Source organism: Rhineura floridana, chromosome 1 (assembly GCF_030035675.1).
Source record: "Rhineura floridana isolate rRhiFlo1 chromosome 1, rRhiFlo1.hap2, whole genome shotgun sequence".
NCBI classification, from domain to species: Eukaryota; Metazoa; Chordata; class Lepidosauria; order Squamata; family Rhineuridae; genus Rhineura; species Rhineura floridana.
This window is the reverse complement of record NC_084480.1, coordinates 214,694,671-214,713,506: the sequence shown is the minus strand read 5'-3', so window position 1 is coordinate 214,713,506 and position 18,836 is coordinate 214,694,671.

Genomic DNA, 18,836 nt, shown 5'->3' with positions numbered 1-18,836 from the left:
GAAGCAGAAGAGCAAATGGTGCCCTGCCCCCAAGTCAAGGTCATAGTACCACAGCTTGAAAAGTTATGTTGGGATTTGAGGCAGAAAATCTCACAAGTACCTCTTCCTGACAGTAAATATACAACAACCAAAAATTAAAATAGCTAATAATTTGTTGCATAGTGCCCCAAATTAGTTGCTTGGGGTAGTCATCTCTTGCTGCCTAGTGTGAGTCGCTCTATGAGAGGCACATAACTGAAGCAAAACACACAAACAGAAGTATGAGACTGCACCTACCTCCTAGTCTCTTGCCAGTTCCCAATTTTCACCCTTTCTGGAGGGGTGCAAGGACAAGCTGAGGGGATGCAGAGAGGGTGCAAGGACAAGCGGAGGGGATGCAAAGAGGGTGCAAGGACAAGTGGAGAGGATGCAAAGAGGGTGCAAGGACAAGCTGAGGGGATGCAAAGAAGGTGCAAGGACAAGCGGAGGGGATGCAAAGAGGGTGCAACGACAAGTGGAGGGGATGCAAAGAAGGTGCAAGGACAAGCTGAGGGGATGCAAAAAGGGTGCAAGGACAAGCGGAGGGGATGCAAAGAGGGTGCAAGGACAAGTGGAGAGGATGCAAAGAGGGTGCAAGGACAAGCTGAGGGGATGCAAAGAAGGTGCAAGGACAAGCGGAGGGGATGCAAAGAGGGTGCAAGGACAAGTGGAGGGGATGCAAAGAAGGTGCAAGGACAAGCTGAGGGGATGCAAAAAGGGTGCAAGGACAAGCTGAGGGGATGCAAAGAGGGTGCAAGGACAAGCGGAGAGGATGCAAAGAGGGTGCAAGGACAAGCGGAGGGGATGCAAAGAGGGTGCAAGGACAAGCGGAGGGGATGCAAAGAGGGTGCAAGGACAAGTGGAGGGGATGCAAAGAGGGTGCAAGGACAAGCTGAGGGGATGCTAAGAGGGTGCAAGGACAAGCGGAGAGGATGCAAAGAAAGTGCAAGGACAAGCGGAGGGGATGCAAAGAGGGTGCTGTGATGTTCCTCTATTAGTGTAAATAGGGTAAGTGCTGTTTGTATAGGAGATACATGGTAAGTAGAATGAAAGAGGAAGGGGGAGTGAATGGGCAGTAGAATGCTGGATGATTGGCTGAATAAAATGGCTGACAGTATAAAAGGAAGAATGACAGGTAAATCTGGGTGGTGGTGAATGTTAGTGGGTTGTTTCGGTGGGTTTTGAGAGGAGATTGTGTGGAGAGTTGGTGGATGTGAGGAGAGGGTGGAGTTCGGATTAATACTAAGACCAGTACCTCAGGAATAGATGCAACCATATGCTTAAGTGCCTTTTAAAGAAATCTTGTTATCTTTGTTATTCAATAAATACTTTTGGTTTACCAAAGGCCTGATCCTTGGCTGGGGTTTCACAGACCAGAAGGGAGGGTAAGGTAAATACCAAGGCTGAACTGTAGCAAATGGTGGCAGCGGGTGAAGGGAAGAATATAACACCACAAGTATTCAAGTATCAAAGGGATTGGGACAGCTTAAGCACGCTTAAGCACGCAGTCACAGAGGTAACCTAATTGAGGGAGACTCAGGCCGAGTCTCTGGGACTATTGGTTATAGGACGTGACTGGTGGTGCTGCCTAGCAGGGGGATCTGTTGAGATCTGTGCTAGAGCGGGGAGAGAAACCATAAAAAAGGACAGTCCGGACTGGTGGAGTCCCTGGTGGTGCCTAGAGACAGGCAGTAACCACGAGCAGGTAGGAACCTGACAGGGAGAGCCAGGGAAGGGCGTCACACGTGGTGGCAGTAGCAGTGGGATACGAACCAAAGAGAGTCCCAAAGACACGTGGTGACAAAGGAGACTACGTCACAGGTGTTGGCTGTAGCAGTGGTACGAATACTAGAGAATCCCTAACAGTGGTGTGGCAAACAGAAATAACAAAACAAGATTACTTGTGAGAGTGACTGGCAAAGAGTGTGTGGCAAAGAGTGAGTGAACTCAAACACCATGGCTGAATATATAAAAATGAAAAGAGAGGAGCTGGTGGAGAAGTGCATAACATTCAATTTACCTCACGAGGGTAAAGGGGTAGATGAATTGAGGGTAGCACTTATAGGATTTGCAACTGCCCAGCAAAAACAACCTGTCAGGGAAGAGACCCCAGAAGGATACTTAAGCAATCCCGCTTATATAGAGTACTTGAGAGAGAAGTTAAGATGGGAGCATGAGTTGGTAACTGAGAAATTGAGGAGGGAGGCTGATGAGAAAGAAAAGCAGTGGGTCTTTGAGGCTGAGGAAAAAGACAAGCAGAGGGAGTTAGAAACTGAGAGATTGAGGATGGAAGCTGATGGGAAAGATAAACAGTGAGAGTTAGAAACTGAGAAGTTGAAGATGGAAACTGAGAGATTGAGGATGGAAACTGAGAGAATGAGAGTGGATGCCGAGATACAAGGGGAAAGATTAAAATTGGATAGAGAGAAATTTCACTCTGAGGAGACAAGGAAAGACAGAGATGGAGCAAAAATAAAAATTACTCCAAAGGACTTTGCTGTCTATGAGCCTGGTCAAGATCCTCAAATTTATCTCACAACCTTTGAAAAGGCAGCTCAGTTGTGGGGGCTACCTGAAGATAAATACATGCAGTATTTATCAAACCTGATCAAAGGTGAATTGACAGAGGTATAACAATATTTCCCCTCAGACAGGCCCGTCACCTATGCTGAGTTTAAAGAGGCAGTATACAAAAGGTTCAGACTGGGACCTGACTACTTTAGAAAATTATTCCGAAACTGTCAGATCCAAGCAGGGAGGTCTTTTGTTGAACTGGGAGCAAAGCTGATGGATATATTTGGGAAGTGGATGAGTAGTGCCAAAGCTCAGTCAGTGGAAGAGGTGAAAAGCCTCATGATACTGGATCAATTATACCATCAGTTACCACCAGAAATAAGGCTCCTGGTCAAAGACAGTTCTCCTACATCGGTGCAGGAGGCCGCAGAGATGGCGGATCACTTTGCCTCCAACAGAATTGGCTGGGTGGCGAAAACATCAAGAGAGTTTAAACCCAGACCATATAATGGTGGCAGAAAGGATGTGGGGCCACAGCGAGTGAGTCCTCCAGTAAAATCTGAAGGGCACAGGACACCCCAGAGTGGATCTGTGTACCCTAAAACAGAGGAGAAATTATGCTACAAATGTGGTAGACCGGGGCACCTACATTTTCAATGTAAGGTTGCCAACCCCATTAGTAATCCTGCTCAGGCAAGGGCAGTAGAAATAGAACCAAAAGATTTAACCACAAAAAAGGTTCAGTTCTGCCAGATAAACTGGACAGAAGTAACAGACCTTGATTCAAGTCTGAGAGAGGAAGTGAGTGTACAAGGGGCAGATTATTGGGCATTGCTTGACACTGGTGCCGCTCAGACGTTACTGAGGCCAGATTTAATAAAATCTGAAGTAATATTACCTCAGAAAACGGTGAATATCCAAGGAGTGAGGGGTCAACCAGAAAGCTTGCCTGTGGCCCTGGTGAAAATGGCGTGGAGAGGCCGAGAGGGCAGATATAAAGTAGGCATTAATGCCCAACAACAAGAACCAGTGATACTGGGAAGAGATGTTATGGGGGCACAAGGGAAAATATATGTGGTGACCAGACAGCAACTTGGCAGAGAAACAGAAGCCATGTTAAGGGGGGCTGAAAGAAACAGGGTGGAATCTATTTGCGAGCCTCAGGTCCCCATAGCAACCCTTGGCAGGCCTGCTGAAGGAGACAAACTGTATCAACTGGTCTCTGGGGAAGAGACAGAGCATTTCAGAGAAGAACTGAATAAGGATACCGGTTTGAATCAAATAAAGGAACAAGCCCTGACCCAACAGATTCCTTTCACTGACAAACTGAGGAATCAAGTTGTGTGTGAGAATGGGATTTTATATAGACTGTGGATGCCTGCTGAGAGAAAGGATGAATGTGAACCAGTGAAGCAATTGATAGTACCTAGCAAATACAGAACCAGATTGCTAGAGGTAGCCCACAATGTCCCATGTGCAGGACATCTGGGAATAAAAAAGACCAAGAGGAGATTGGCTGCACACTATTATTGGCCAAACATCTCCAAAGATGTAAAACAACATTGTCTATCTTGTGGTATATGCCAGAAGGTGGGGAAAAGTGGAGTAAAGACTAAGGCACCCTTAAAGCCCCTTCCTATAATTGGACAACCCTTTTATAGAGTGGGAATAGATTTGGTGGGCCCTTTTTCCAAACCCACAAGGCATGGCAAGAAATATCTATTGGTGGTGGTGGATTTTGCCACCAGATACCCAGACACAGAAGCACTAAGATCTGTAGAAGCCCCTGTAGTGGCAGAGGCTTTATTAAAAATCTTTATGAGGCTGGGTTTCCCTCATGAAGTGCTGACGGATCAAGGCAGTGTATTCATGGGAGAAGTGATGCAATGTATGTGGAAATGTTGTGGTCTAAAACATCTAAAGACCACTACTTACCATCCCACCACTATAATAATAATAATAATAGATTTAATTTCTTCGTCGCCTATCTGGCCAATGGCCACTCTAGGCGACTTACAAAATTGTTAAAATACAATTGATAAAATACAGTAATACAATATAAAAAAAAAATACATCTGCAGCAACAATATTAAAACTGGGCAGGAGGCATTTCAGTTATAACAATTAACCCTCCCCGGATACCCCGAAGGCCTGCTGAAAGAGCCAGGTCTTTAAGGCTTTCCGAAACACATTTAGGGAAGAGGCGTGCCAGAGATCTTGTGGGAGGGAGTTCCAAAGAGTGGGGGCCGCCACTGAGAATGCCCTCTCTCTAGTACCCGCCAATCTGGCTGTTTTTGTTGGCGGGATTGAGAGAAGGCCCTGTGTGGCCGATCTTGTCGGGCGGCATAATTGGTGGCGTTGAAGGCGCTCCGTGAGATAAACTGGGCCGAAACCGTGTAGGGATTTAAAGGTCAATACCAACACCTTGAATTGGGCTCGGAAAACAACTGGTAGCCAGTGTAGGTCGAACAACACTGGTGTGATGTGATCTCGGCGGCGACTATTCGTAAGTAGTCAAGCCGCCGCATTTTGTATCAGTTGTAATTTCCGGACTGTTTTCAAGGGTAACCCCACATAGAGCGCATTACAGTAGTCCAAACAAGAGGTGACCAGGGCGTGTACCCCTAGAGGGAGCTGGTGAACAGGAAGGTAGGGTTGCAGCCTTCGTATGAGGTGTAGTTGGTACCAGGCTGCCCGGCTCACTGCCGAAATCTGAGCCTCCATGGACAGCCTGGAATCAAGCACAACCCCAAGGCTGCGTACCTGGTCCTTTAGGGGTAGACTCACCCCGTTGAACTTCAAGTCAATGTCGCCCAACCTTCTCTTCTCCCCCACAAGTAGTACCTCGGTCTTATCAGGGTTCAACTTCAGCTTGTTCCTTCCCATCCACCCACTCACGGATTCCAGGCACTTGGGCAAGGTCTCCACAGCCAACTCTGGTGAAGATTTAAACGAGAGATAGAGCTGAGTGTCATCCGCATATTGATGACACTGCAGCCCAAATCTCCTGATGATTGCCCCCAGCGGCTTCATATAGATGTTAAATAGCATGGGAGAGAGGATAATGGGCTAACTGAGAGATTCAATGGAGTTTTGAAGGGCATGATAAGAAGCTATGTTCAAGATCACCCACAAGACTGGGATGAACGTTTGGGATGCTTCTTATTTGCATACAGAGAAGTCCCTCAAGAGTCAACAGGCTTCTCACCCTTTGAACTGATGTTCACTAGAAAAGTGAGGGGACCTTTGGAACTGTTAAAAAATTCATGGGAAGGAACCCTGGGAGAGTGCAAAACATCTGTAGTAGATTTTGTATTGGAATTCCGCAATAAATTAACATCAATGATGGAGGTGGTGAAAAAGAATTTGAGTCAAGCACAGCAGAAGCAAAGTTACTAGTATGACAGAACAGCCAGGGAACGTGTGTATGATGTGGGAGATATGGTTATGGCATTCATACCCAGGAAACATGACAAATTACAGGCTAACTGGGAAGGACCATATACCATCAGAGAAAGGCTTGACACAGTGACGTATGTAATCACCACAGACCAATTAAACAAAAGCAAAGTGGTTCATGTAAATATGTTAAAGCCTTACCATACCAGGGATGCACAGGTATTGCAAGTTACCTTATTCCCTGAGGGAAGTGTGCCTGAACTTCCAGATTTGGTACAGGAAAGCAAAGACAAAGGAGGGGTAGATCAATTGGAATGGTCAGAAGAGATTCTGAGAGTTTTGAAAAACTATGGCAATCTCTTTGGCAATAAACCTGGCCGAACCAGTATAGCCAGACACTCCACTGATACTGGAGAGCATGCCCCAGTCAGATCTGTACCGTGCTGTGTGAATGGGAAAGTTGTGAGTGAAGTAATTTGTGTAGGACATGGGGTGGGGAGTGGGAAAGTCACCCCCTTATGGAGCAAGGTAGAGGCAGTGCAATAGTGGCCTATCCCCTTGCATGAATTGATAAAGAAAAAGTGTTCTGAGCGTGTGGTATGGACGGATGAATGTCAGAAGACTTTTGATCTGCTGAAGCAAGCCTTGTGCCAAGGACCCATATTAATAGCACCAGACTATGAGCAACCATTCATGGTGGCTACAGATGCGTCAGACCTCGCGCTGGGAGTCGTCTTGCTGCAGGAGAGAGAAGGCACCTGACATCCAGTGGCGTACCTGAGTCGCAAGCTGACGCCGAGGGAGAAAAACTATTCGTCGGTCCAAAAGGAGTGCCTAGCGGTCGTGTGGGGACTGAACAAGTTGCGCCCATACGTGTGGGGACGAAGATTCACGGTAACAACGGATCATCTGGCCTTGTTATGGTTGCAGACTATGAAAACCCATAACACTATGCTGCAGAGGTGGTCCTGGGCCCTACAAGACTATCAAGTGGACTTCCAGTTCATAAAAGGCAAGGACAATGTACTGGCCGATGGACTTTCCAGGCAAGTGGCTGGGACTGCAGTGACATGACCGGACGGAGGAACAAAGAAAGACATTTTCCCCAGAGAGACTTGTTTATATTGTTAACGCGACGTATAAATCCTGGAACAGGAATAATACTCTGCCGTTGTTTTAAGGGGGGGGAAATGTGATGTTCCTCTATTAGTGTAAATAGGGTAAGTGCTGTTTGTATAGGAGATACATGGTAAGTAGAATGAAAGAGGAAGGGGGAGTGAATGGGCAGTAGAATGCTGGATGATTGGCTGAATAAAATGGCTGACAGTATAAAAGGAAGAATGACAGGTAAATCTGGGTGGTGGTGAATGTTAGTGGGTTGTTTCGGTGGGTTTTGAGAGGAGATTGTGTGGAGAGTTGGTGGATGTGAGGAGAGGGTGGAGTTCGGATTAATACTAAGACCAGTACCTCAGGAATAGATGCAACCATATGCTTAAGTGCCTTTTAAAGAAATCTTGTTATCTTTGTTATTCAATAAATACTTTTGGTTTACCAAAGGCCTGATCCTTGGCTGGGGTTTCACAGACCAGAAGGGAGGGTAAGGTAAATACCAAGGCTGAACTGTAGCAAATGGTGGCAGCGGGTGAAGGGAAGAATATAACACCACAAGTATTCAGAGCAAACCAGAATTATAAGCAGTCTGGGTAAATCAAAGGGATTGGGACAGCTTAAGCACGCAGTCACAGAGGTAACCTAATTGAGGGAGACTCAGGCCGAGTCTCTGGGACTATTGGTTATAGGACGTGACTGGTGGTGCTGCCTAGCAGGGGGATCTGTTGAGATCTGTGCTAGAGCGGGGAGAGAAACCATAAAAAAGGACAGTCCGGACTGGTGGAGTCCCTGGTGGTGCCTAGAGACAGGCAGTAATCATGAGCAGGTAGGAACCTGACAGGGAGAGCCAGGGAAGGGCGTCATAGGTGCAAGGACAAGCAGAGGAGATGCGAGGACAAGCAGGGGGTGCCAGGAAGAGCAGAGGGGGCGGGCGAGCAGGCTGAGGGAGGCAGGACGAGCGGGGGGGGCAGGGAAAGTAGGCTGGACAGGGTAACACATACACTCGCCTCCACAGCTCTTCACTTCCATTCTGCTGCTTCTGCCTTCTACTCCTCCTTGCCCTCCAGCGCTGTCTGACTCTCCACTTCCTCCCTCGTGCCTCCACAGAGCACAAGGGAAGAGCTAAACAGCACAGAAGCCCAGTTTGAGGCACATATCTTGCCTCCACCATTCCACCAATCACAGCAGCAGATGATTTCCCCTGCTTTCCCCCCAGTAACGTCCAAATGTAACGCAAAAAAGTTACATTTACAGCTCAAAAGTAATGAAATTACCACTTGTTCTGTTACATACAAAATGTAACGAAGTTACCCACTCATTATGCAAAATTGTAACAAATTACAAGTAACTCGTTATTTCTAACGAGTTACTTCCAAGCTCTGCTTGTATCCCCCAGTGACTTCCTTCGTGTAGAATAGTCATTAATACTGGGTCTTGTATCAGGCTCTGTTTGAGTTGTTACAACTTTATTGGGACTTGATGAGGGGCCAGAGGGAGCCATGGATGGACTAGAGGGGACCCATAATTCATTCAAATTGCTTAGGTCTATTCCAGGCAATTCACTCAGTCCTATATTTCCTGGATAAGTAGGAGGATCCCAAGAAGGACCTTTAGACTTTTCTTCCTCCCTTGTCTTTCTGACTCGAGGTTTAAATTCATTTTGATTTATTGTTTTAACCTGGTTCTTTGTAATCCTTAACGGATAATAATTGCCCTCATAATTTTTCTTCCAACATGATGCACAATCTGATTCTTCTTGTGAAAATGGTTCTTTATTATTTACAAAGACATTTAAATGTTGACAGAGCCAATGCTCAAAAGCTCCAAATTTGGGCCAAAATATGGCTGGAGGTTGTAAGGGTTGACTTGACCACTCAAAACAGCAATATTTAATCATTTTCTTCTTGTCCTTGTCTTTTGTACAAGGTAAATCATCCCACACTCTCAACATTATTCCTTTTTTTTTTTACAATAATTTTTATTCAAATTTTCATAAAACATACAAAACAAAATCATAAAACATTCAAAGACAAAAAACAAAACAAAACAAAAATGATTAAACAAAAAAATAAAATGTTGACTTCCCATTTGTCGCAGATCAAATCAGTTATAGGTCTACAATATATAACAATCCTGTCTCTTAAATTATATTATAAGATCACTTTCCTCCAGTAGTTATCTTAATTAATCATCAAATCTCATAAACATGACTTTATTCTTTCCACAAAAAGTCAAAGAGAGGTTTCAATTCTTTAAGAAATATATCTATCAATTTTTCTCCAAATAAACATGTCGATTAATCCATCTTGTTAATAATAATAATAATCTTATTGTCATAACCATAGTCCAAATAAACATATCGATTAATCCATCTCATCAAAATCTGTTAGGTCCAATAATTTCAATAGCCATTATTCCATTATCCATATTAATTCCATCTTCCATCTTCAATAGTCCTGTTAAGTCCACTAATTTCAGTGTCCAATCTTCCATTATCAGTATTCCATAATAATCTTGCTGTCATAGCCATAGTCATATAATAACAGTCTGATGGGAATTTCCTCTATCCCAAATATTTTCTTGCCATCGATTCTGAATAAGTTGCTGAAATATTGTTGTAAAGTCATATCTCTGTTCTTCTTTTTTACAAAATGCATTGGCTCATCTCTTGAGAGTTTTTCCATTGTCCCATGGCTGCAGTTAATTCCATAGATTTTCTCTATATCAAGCTCCATCACATCATTCCAGTCCAGAAGATTATCCAAGCCATTGATAACTTTATCTCTAATATCTTCATTAATTTCTTCAGAGATAACATTAAATTCCAAACAGTAGATTTTATTTCTAATATCCATAAACTCCAGATCTTTTTCCAATTCCACATTTGTTCCAATCTCCAGGGCTTGTATCTTCCCTTTATTTTTTCTTTTCTCATCTCTGATCTCATTCTCCTCTCTCACAGGATCCCCTATTTCTTTAAGCTCCTGCGTCATTTTGCTCAGTTCCATTTTCAGCTCCTTACTGCCCTGTCGCAGGGTTTGTTTCGTTATCTCAATCTCATCCATTATTTTCTGAAACATAATTACTTCCAGATTCTCAGCCACTTTCTTGATTGCCATTTTTAAAACCACGAAAACAAAACAAAACAAAAATAAAGAAGAACCACTTCTTATTTCAGCAACAATTGGGTTAATATTCCAGGCTTGATGACATCACAGTATAAACAGAGCAGCCTGCCTTATCTCTCTATGTTCAAGAATACAAAACAAATTTAGTTCCCAGCATCAAAACAGTTAGTGGCGTCGTGAAGAAGCAGATTCGTCAAAATAAAATAGACCAAAAAGAGAATAGTCCCAGACAATATAATGTTCCTCGGAATAGAAATCCCTCTTCTGTTTATATCTTTGGAATGCACTTCCAGGACAGCTTTTTGCAATAGAAACAGAGATAAGCTGTTAATTTCGTGAATAACAGAGAAGAGTTATAGCTCACCCAGAAGTTCTTTAAAGCTGATTCATTTGACAAATCTCTTTTTGCTGCAACAATTTAAACCAAGTAAAAAAAATAATAGAAAGAAGGGTGCTTGCCTGTTAGTCCGTTTTCTCTTTGAAGAAAAGATAAACGTATCGCATTAATCAGATAGAGCTTGTTCGGAAGTCCGTCCGGCATTGCTGGCTGGACCTTTTCTCATAAATTAATGAAATCCAGTCCTCCCAACAAAAACAGGCTTTTGAGGTTGATCTCTACGTTTCTCCCTGCCCGGGACAAATTTCATCAGTCAAAAAAAAATGTTCTGACTGATTTATATCTGAATAAGCTTCTTTTGAGGCGGGAGCCCGTCTCAAAAGCAGGCACAAGCGAAGTCACCCTTCCCGGAAGTCCACTCTCAACATTATTCCTAATGGACTTTCAGATGGTATATTAATATCCTTTGTACTTGGGACTGGATTTTCGGGAGGGTCTTTCTTAGAATTCTTACTCCCCATTTTATTTGTTAATCAGACCTTCTTTCACTCTCTTTCGCTTCGTCCTTCTCCAGCCGTATTCCTCGTGGAATAAATGGAACCGTGAATCCAGACTCCACACTCACTTCGCGTTCACAACACGTCTCAATCACTCTCATTCAGATCTGACAAGACTCACACAAACTCCCACCAAACCCATACGTATCTGGGGTGGTCTCCTCCTTCATCCATCAAGACAGGCAAATTTCTTTCGGGGGAATCCTCAACCCCAAGAACTTTTCCTATTCTGTTTACCCAGTGATACGTATCTCCCCAGGTGCGCTACTCCCTGGGATTCCAGAAGGGACTTTCACCCCTCTCATCCACCAAGGTATACAGACCTATTTTCAGGGGAATCCTCAACCCCAAGAACGTTCCTACCTTGATTTATCCCGACCACCCGGTCGTCCCGACCACCAAAGCAATACTCACACGAATTCCTGTGTCTTTCTTACCTTGGTCCGTACACGGAGTTGCCTGGTCACTTTTACGCGTATCTAGGCGGCGTGACTACTGTTCCAGGACTTTTTTTTCCAAGGGACTCACACCCAAGGAATTCCCTTCTGGTTCACAAAATCTTGTCTATTAAACTGGGTCCTGGGAATTTTTGTCAGTTGAAGGACCAGACTGTCCCCTTTACTACCTGGGACCGTTGAAAGGTCAATGGGACACATCTTCCCACAGTAGAACTGGGACTACTGGTCACTCCAAAGACTGTATCCCGGACAACGAGCCCCCATCTGTAAGAAACAACGGTTCTAGAGAGATTCACAACAAGATTTTTAGTGAAGCAGCATTAATATGTTTATTATATGGTCTTGCAAGAACGGGTGTCCACCACAAGGTAGGCACACCCAATTGACATTGGTACAGTTCTTTTATCCTATAGCCAGACGCTTTGGTTCCCTCCCCTGTTTCCTCATTGGTCGAGTACTCCAGGGTTTACAACCTATCCGTGCCGCCTATTCATGTCACAGGAATCTCCACCCCTGTTTACATCTCCCACTACTAACTTTGTGGATCCCCCATCCTCATATTTACTTTTATCCATATTTGGCATATCTCCTCCTCCCTTGGTATTCCCCTCCTTACATCAGTCTAAGAAAAAACCCCTTCTGTTAGTCAAGCGAAGCAGAATCTAACCACAAACGTCTAAGCTGCCCCTGTGTTTCTGGTTCTTGTCTATTTTAGCTTGCCTTCTAGTTTCGCTGACTTCAAGCAAAAATCCCCTTCTGTCCTACTTAACTATGTTCCTATGAAATTCTCTTTCTAGCAACTTAAAGCATTTTGCAAAAAGCAAAAAGTATTTTGTAAAAGCAAGCAATCTACACAAAGCCAAGAATAAAAAGCATTTTGTAAAAGCAACATATTTCGTGTATATCACACCACCAATCATACTCATGTGGTCAGTCAGTAGGGTTTCATGACAGTTAGGCCAAGAAAGTGTTTCTTGTCTGCCCTCCAGGTATTAGAGGTCTTTTCTGGTGGTTTATGAGGTCGTAGCAGGGCTTCCACAGCCTTACTACAGGTTCAGGTTTGTGGCTGTATAATAATTTAATGCTTGTTGTGATCAAATATTGATCAAGAAATTAGAGCCAAACTGCAGGTTACATTTTATATTCTTGCCCAAATCATTTGGTCTAGTTTTCCCACACTCCTAGGGGAAGAACTAACTAACTTGCTGTAGAATTATGTGACATAGCTCAGGGCTAGAGCCTCTGAACTGCAGGCTGAAGGTCCATAGCATCTCTAGGTAGGGCTGGGAGGTAGAACTGGAAGTCCGTGGATGCATCGGGGTTTTTGTGCTGGCTGCAGGCTTGGACTTATAGGCAGTGAGGCTTGGGAACTCTCCCGTCCATTTTAGGTAGGGTTATGGCCCTTGTCTGTTCCTTTGTTCTTTAGTGCCCAGATTTTCATGTTTTCTTTTGGGGCATGGTAAGGTAGACTCAGATGTAGCGGTTCAGCTGTGCTGTGCAACCGCACATTGGGAGATTGGGGAGCAGAGTCAAAGATGGCCATAAGCCGGTCTGTCGCCCCAGCATGCTCAACAGCTATCAGAATGCAGGAGGGGTTTTTCCCACGACTTCTGGGCCGGCAAGGGCTATGCACCAGAGTGGCCTATTCAGTGAGTCACCTGCTGGGATTGCCTAGTGAATGGCTGGAGACTGGGCCCCTCAGTCCAAGCACTTCGAGGTAAAGGCTGATGATTTTCCCACTTATTCCAGGGACTTTAGAGTCCACCATATGTTAGCTGGGTGGGCTAGAGAACACCATGCCACCCTCGATCCCCGTTGCCCTTTCTCACGGGACATTTTATTGAGTATGGTGGGCCAGTGAAAAACAGTATGCTCCTCAAGCTATGAAGCCAGACTATTCCAGGCGGCAGCCCTTATGCTGGTTTTTGGAGCTTTTTGGATAGGTGAGGTGGTGGCCGGATCCAAGGGAGATTTGTCTCGATGGGCCCTCCAGCAATCAGATGTCTCCATGGAAGGGAGTTGTATCTGTATAACATTGATGGACTGGCAATGTTGCTGGACAGGGATGGAGCAGCTGCGCACCCTATCCTGGGCTTACAGTTAGGCCTCAGTCAATGGGCTGCAGTGTGGTGGCTTGGCTGGTGAGGAATACTTTGGGACGGGCTCCTACCCACTTTGTTCCAGCTTGGTTCAGTGCAGACATCTCCGCATGTGGTGGTCATTCCCCGAGTTGGGAATGACCTCAGTATTTGAGGCAAGGCCCTCAGGTGGCGGGCATGTGCAGACATGCAGTTCGGGATGCAACGATGGCCTCGGTTACCTAAGGGCATGGTCCTCAGTTTGGCAGGCATGTGCAGACATGCAGTTGGCGAGGCAACGGAAGGGCATGACCCTCAGTTTGGCAGGCATGTGCGGACATGCAGTTCAGGAGGCAACGGAAGGGCATGGCCCTCAGTTTGGCAGACATGTGCGGACATGCAGTTCAGAAGGCAACGGAAGGGCATGGCCCTCAGTTTGGCAGGCATGTGCGGACATGCAGTTGGCGAGGCAACGGAAGGGCATGGCCCTCAGTTTGGCAGGCATGTGTGGACATGCAGTTCAGGAGGCAACGATGACCTCGGTTACTTAAGGGCATGGCCCTCAGTTGCAACGAAAGGGCATGGCCCTCAGTTTGGCAGGCATGCATGGCATGCAGTTAATAAGGCAATGTCGGCCTTGGGTACATCTGCTTTGCTCAGACATACTCCCGCGAAGGGTTTGGCGTGGTGTCTGGAGCCCAATAAGGTTGCAACAATCGCGAAAGAAGGTCAACCGGCAAATTCGGTTGGCTATTCTGGGGCAGGGGGGGTTGGCTATTTCACACCCTGCATTCAGCATTGGATGGGTGAACTGTACAGGGCCAATGGCATTCACCTGTCTGACGCAGGTAATGTCTTTTTGGCAGACCTGCAGAGGTGTCTGCGAGAGGTGCTTCTCGGCAGTGGGTAAAAGGGGACTAAATAGAGATTTGTCCCCTTTTTGTGGCGGGAAGGTGCGGAAAGGGAAATAGGTAAGGACAGCTTGGTGGCCCCCTTAGGCACCTTTGGAGGTGATTGGCAGTTCCAGAGGCCTGTCTGTCAGAGCTTTGCGGCTTGACGGCAGGATATGGGCTGCTTTTGGGGCCAACTTAACTCATCCACCCAAGGGTTGTGTGGCCTCGGGGGGTGGTGACCTGAGAAGGCCCCCCTACTCACCTACTGGGTGTGGCTGGCGGAAGGGGTAAGCAGATGGGGCTTGCCCTTGTCCCAGGCAGGGGCTGGTCACCCATGAGCTGTATGGCAAGATGCTTGCTTATAGATAGTTCCGCACCTAGGTTTCCCTCTGCAGGTCACTTTAAAAGGTGTTTTTGTATAGTTTAATAAAGTGGCCCTTGTTCAACCCAAGCTGATGTGTCCTTGTCTTATTTTGCCCCTTCACTCGCAACTGAAAGGTACCCCCATTTCAAGCCCATCCCATAGAACCCAATTGTTCTCTTTTTGAGATCTGGTGGGAAGAAATACAGCTGAGGCGGCCAAATCTACTTGCCTAATACTGGCTCAACAGTGTCGCTGTCTGAATTTGGGAGCCCTGGCTTATTAGACAGAAAGTAAACTGGCTGTGGTTGGTGTGTTGTATGGGGGGGACTAGCCGTTGACACCAGTGATGCCAATGTTGGGGGGAATCCCTATTCCAATTATGTCTTGAAAACAGCTTGCTGCAAAATTGACCTGGATCCATTCACTTCTGTAGCTCACTGCAAAGATCTCCCCAAATGGCTCAGGCTTTTCCTCTACCTCTTCTGTGAGGGAAATAGGACCTTGCTACTCCCACAGGTCTTGGTGATGATACAATTTATTTTTATTTATTTAACAAAATGTCTATACCTTTTGATTGTAAGAAAAAACCTCTAAGCAGTTTGCAAAAAACACTGAAACTATCAATAGAACAGTTAAAAACAAGGGATTAAAAACATTTTAAAAACAATTAAAATAGCAACAAACTAAAAAGATTAAAACGCATCAACATCTATGCATTTGGATAGGCTTGTCTAAACAAAAACGTTTCAAGCAGGAGCTGAAAGGAATACTGTACAGCAAAGGCATCTGCGTGATTGTCAATAGGCAGGAACTTCCAAAGTGTAGATTCTGCCACACTAAAAGAACAATTTCTTACAAGTGCAGAATGAGGATTATACAGCACCTGTAACAAGGCCAGTTCCACAGATCGAAGCGCTTGAGTGGGCAAATATGAGGTAAGACAATCTTGCAAGAAAACTGGTCCCAAGCTGTTAAGGGCTTTATATACCAGTAGTAACACCTTGAACGTAAACATTTGTTTGTAGCTGTAGTAAGTCACTGCATTTAATACAGTACAGCAGCTGTACAGGCATAATATATGGGCTATAAAGATTCCCCAGAGGACAGGTAAAATAAATTAAATAACTTATGAAGGTTTCTCTTTACTTAGTTTGTTCATATTAATGAATTGCCTTTACAGTCCACCAATTCCCACCAGAATCTTTTTGCTGCCATTGCAAATAATTCAGATTGGCAAGACCTGCACTAATACTCAGCTGAAAGTAAATATCCTGTATTGACCATCCAGTGTATCAGAATACGTAAAACAGCAGTTTCTTTCTTGGATAGACATAAAGCCTATAAGTCTCCAGTAATGGCATCCCTTCTGCTGCTAAACAGCAGGTTTCCATTAGTGCTATTAATGAAAGACAAACGCCCAATCTAGGGCAAGCCTGTCTCCCCACTTCTTGGCTAGAGCTTCTCCCACTGCTGAAAGACTGACAGTGACTTTCAAGAGCCAATAGCAAGATTCCACTGCTCTCTCAGCCATTTTGTATTAAATTTCAATATGAGGTTGTGTCAATAAGACAAAGCAACACCGCAACCAATAATAAAAAGATTTCTGGAGATTGCCTGAATGAAATAATCAGTTGCTCTGTGTTTTAAGAACATTTGAAGAGCCCTGCTGAATCAGCCATAGGGCCTATCTAGTCCAGCACGCTGTTCTCACAGTGACGGACCAGATGCCTGTGGGAAGACTGTAAGCAGAACCTGAACTAAACAGCACTCTCTCCACCTATAGTTCCCAGCAACTGATATTCAGAGGCATACTTCCTCCAACAGTGGAGGGAGAACATACCCATTTTACTCCTAGCTATGAACATGTGGCTAAGCTTCTATATTAACTTAGTAGTTTGAAGGTTTTATTTGGTGGTGCAGGCAGCAGTAACCATCCTGGAAGAGGAAAAGCCAAGCTAACCTTATTACCACATGTGAGACAGTGATTTGAGAATAGGGTTGCCAGGTCAGAAGCATCCCAAACCCTGAGATTTCAAGGGCAGGCCCTTATGATGTCACGGGGGCAGGTTGTAGTGATGTCATGGAGTGGGCTGTAGTGATATCATAGGGGCAGGCCCTAGTGATGTCATTAAGCATGATACATTAAGCAAAAACCACAGTTGCTTGCATACAATTCAAACAAAAACATTTCTCTGATTGGAAATTAAGATTTCTATGGAGCCTGGGTAGGGAACATTTAATCTAGCCAATTCGCTTCTGGCAAAAAGGGTTTAAGTGCCCTCAGGCCAGGCCATTGTAGGAAGAAAGAAGCCTAGTGTTGTGGAGATGTTAGATGGGAGCACTCAGGAGTAAAGATGGATGTCCCTGAAGGCTGCAATTCTAAACACACTTAATAAGCCCCATAGAACTCAATAGGTCTTACACCTTAGATATGGTTTGGTTTGTGCTGTTGGTCAAGCTTGATTAAGGCTCCTCTGCAAAGATATCCATATCAAAGCAGGGTTGGCAACCCCCTGCCTGGAATGCCCTGCCCTTAACTGTTAACATGGCTGCTCCAAACTTCGTTACCGATTTAAGCCTTCACTTCAGAAAGAGGTTTGAGAAATGAGTAAGAGTAAGATCTTTTCTGTCTACCTTGTGGGCTGCTATAAACTCACTTTGACAGCCAACCCAATTCCAGTGAGTAATATTGACAGAGAGAAAAAACACCTGGTTTGGTCTACCTTCACAGACAGCAGCTTGGGAACAACAATCCCAGCCACACTTGCCAGTATGTGAATTCTCTTTATCACTATTGGGCAAGAAACAAACCATCATGCAACCAACAAGGTGCATCATCAGTGGGTTTAAGGGGCTTGAGCTGAGCACATGGAACCACTGTTGTTGCTTCTATGGATGTAAGGCAGTGAGGTTAAACGTAATGAAATGCAAATAGAAAAAAACAAAAACAAAAGACAGTGAAGATTTCCTAAATGCAATATCATACAAACCACAACAAAATTCCTATGAGTAAGGCAGAAAACTCAGCATCCCACAACCAGTCAGGATTCCTAACCAAAAACCAAAACTAAAAAAACTGGCAGCCACTCAGCCAAGGGCACAGAAATCTCCATGCAGCACAGTCTGACTCAGGGGCTGCTGTTAGTGCATAATGCTGTGGCACAATTGCTGACATGATTGAGACCCTATCAGCACATAATATCTCTGCTGTGAAATCTGCATTGGTTGCCAATTTGCTACAAGGCCAAGTTCAAGCTGTGCTTTCCATTTACTGTTGTCACATAGTACTTGTTCTGCTCTTGTAAGAAATCAGTCCTTTAGTGTGGCAGTACCTACGCTTTGGAACTCCGTGCCTATTGACATTAGGCAGACACCTTCATTGTACACTTTTCAGCACCTGCTAAAAATATTTTTGTTTAGTCAAGCCTACCCAGGCAGGTAGAAGCTGCTGTGTTTTTATCTGTTTTTAACTCATTGTTGGTTTTATTATTTTGAATGTTTTGAAAGACCTGTCTTTAACTGTTTTTGCCAATAATTTTATTGTTTTAATTCCTTCTGTAAACTGCTTTGAGATTTTGTACAATAAAGTGGCATATAAATGTTGTAAATAAAATACACAAATAAAATTTGAAGTCACTGTGGCCCTTTGTTCTCTTTCCACTTTTAGGAACAAAGGAATCTACCTTATACCAACTCAGGCCTTTTGATACCATGTAGCTCAGTACCGATCACATGGACTAGCATTGGCTCTCCAGGATTCCAGGCAATAGTCTTTTCCTGGAAATTGAATTTTGGACCTTTGCATGCAAAGCATATGCCCTGCCTCTGAGCTACAGCCTTACTCCTTTAAAAAAAAAACTTTTAAAATTGCACTTTAAATGCGAGGTGGATGTGCTTTAAATGTATTGTGTGGATCTACTTCATAAACTTTGCCTGCATGTAAATCGTTTTAATTTTTTAAACAGAAATAGCAAGAAAGT